The 2,657-nt window shown below is 32.5% G+C and overlaps 1 long non-coding RNA gene across 1 annotated transcript; it reads right to left on the bottom strand.

The window, feature by feature from the left end:
• Positions 1-2,131: 2,131 nt before the first annotated feature.
• Positions 2,132-2,657, bottom strand: LOC149193931 (uncharacterized). The gene is made up of 3 exons (XR_016255008.1): positions 2,611-2,657; positions 2,414-2,500; positions 2,132-2,248 (listed from the first exon to the last, which is right to left on the bottom strand). It is a non-coding gene; the product is annotated as an uncharacterized LOC149193931 (long non-coding RNA).

The following is a 2,657-nucleotide window of genomic DNA, read 5'->3' on the forward strand; positions in this document are numbered from 1 at the left end:
TGAAAATCCATTTCAACACCCACTGATCCACAATAAAATGGAGTTTCATGGGAGGCTTCCTCCAAAGGATAGAGATAAAATGTCTACTCCATTCAACACCACTGTGTCCATTCCTGCCATGATGTCTGAGTGGGAGCACCCTTGATACCAGTATACCTTATACACTACTATAATGTTCACAGTGTAGCCCATGGACTCATATATGAGGCATTTCCCTCTTTTCAAGTGCCAGAAATGGGCACCCATGCATCTCTCCATGGATTTTATTGTGGCCACCTGATTGCTTCTCATTTTAACTCTGAATCCAATGAAAGCAATATTTCCTATGTAGAGTATACTCATTTCTTCCAATTCTTCATCATTTAATACTCATGCTTTCATAACTGCAACCTGAATGAATTACCCATACCAAGTTACAGGATTCATAGAATCATGGGTTCAAACGTTTGATGAGTTCATGTGAACTATGAATGACTGGAGCTTTCTGACTGCTTCTTTGGATAAATTGCATCATAAAAAAGGAGAAGGGTTGAAACCCATTTTGTGCTAACTTTTCCAACCTTGTAATCAGATCTTAGTAAAGCCTTTGTCCATATTCAATAGGCAAAGTAAGAGGTCCATATGTAGTAGTAAGCTCCGAAATACCAAAAATAGATCTCTGAAAGGCTATATTTCTAGAGTAAGAACCTTCCTCTAGCCTTGACCTCATTGATTATCAAATCATCATGCCTATGAATCATGCTTCGTTATTATATGAATTATTTATGTGCATATTTGTTGAAATCTATAACATTCATAATTTTTCTTTAACAAATGGAAATTCTGGAAAAACTTATTCTAAAATACACCACTAAAAATTAACAGATATATAGTTGAAATCTACAAAATTATTAATTTCCTTTTTTAAAACTAAAATTATGAAGACCTATCACACCTATTAACATAACCAAAAACTATCTACGTGAGCAGAGGGATGATTGAAATGGGTGCTCAGAAATGCGGTCACATATGGAGATAATGACGTCTTGGAGCGGTTTACTGCATTAATAATTAATAACATTAGATTTTGTTAATTATGCTTTGATAAGGATGCCAGGAGACTGAGCACTGAATCGTTGAGGAATATATTATCCTGTTTTTATTCCTTTGTATATATTTGTGTGCATTATTTCGCCTTTAAAGTCACGGATTCACTGTTTCTTGGATTGATGCGATAGCAGCTAAGATAAAGTTGGACAGATAACGACAAACGTAGCTAGTGAAGGGCAGTACTTCAGAGGAATATCATGCAAATATATTTAAAATCTTTATGATGTTGGCATTTTAAAGACATACTTAGCACCTGGAAACAATTTTTGGAAAAAAAAATGATGTATTAAAAAGTCTAAAAAATACAGAGATTACATATATTGAAACTGTCCTTGTAGCCCCTTTATAGATAAAACAATGGCTAAAGTTATATTATTGTAGCCTAAGTCATTTAAACTTGCTGGAATGTTTAGCCTTCAAAGTAGCAAACCTAGTGGGTTTAGTGAGAGCAATGCTAGTTGAGCATATATGCTCTATGTATTGTTTGCGTGACTTGAACCCACGTGCTTTCAAGTCCTTTGGCGTGATTTTGGTCCTTTTAACCATAGCATCAACATTTATCTTTTTTGTTTTCTGTGGAAATTAAAACATTATCAATAAATATCAAAATCCACATAGATATAATGAAAATATGCTGACCATGTAACGAATATGAAAAGACATTTCATTGACTAGCTATCAATAAATATCAAAATCTATATAGATATAATGAGAATATGGTGAACATGTAAGGAATATGAAAAGAAAATGCATTAACTAGTCATAAAAAAATATGTCAATGTTATTATGAGCTAAGATATGTAGTATATAACTTACCTCTCCTAATTTATCTTGAAGTCTAGGTGAATGCCGCAATGGTTGAGGAGAATGTGATTTTTGTTGAGTATCATGTCCACCATCATACATGTGCAAAGGTGTTTTAGGAGATGCATATTCATTACTCTGAACATTAGATTATACATAGATATAAGTATGTGAATCAAAAAGAATTAAATGTAAAAATATGATAAAATTATAAGAGTATAAATAAATATAGTCCTACCTTGCATTGTGACATTGGACATGAAGATGGTTGTAGCATTTGAACCATTTCATTTCCATTCTTCTTAAGGCTTCTACAAGGGGTTTTCATTGATTGTGATGGTTCCAAAGGGAACACCTGCACCATAAATAAGAAATAACACACACGCACATAATAAAAAAAAATCAAAGATAAGGATATATAATACAGAACATCCATTTCTCATCCCATCATTATGGTAAAACATAACAATTTATATATTAATATTTTCGGTGGAATAAGTTATATGGATTAAAAACTTACTGGCCCAGTAACCCCTTGAAAACCTTGAAATCTAGGTGAGCGTCGCAATGGTTGGTGGCTTGAATTTGGGGAATTTTGTTGATTAGGCTATGCATATCAATAACAATGAGAAATTAGTATACAATTATAATAAATATAAATATTATTTAATGTTAAAATGTCTAAAAAATTAATATATGCAAAAAAATGGATTCAACTGTGTTGTCATTGTCCTGATTGGTTTCATCAAAGTTTAATATATGGC

Source organism: Pinus tabuliformis, chromosome 2_2, assembly GCF_031772625.1.
Source record: "Pinus tabuliformis cultivar Carrire ecotype Pingquan chromosome 2_2, CPIR1, whole genome shotgun sequence".
Taxonomy (NCBI): domain Eukaryota; kingdom Viridiplantae; phylum Streptophyta; class Pinopsida; order Pinales; family Pinaceae; genus Pinus; species Pinus tabuliformis.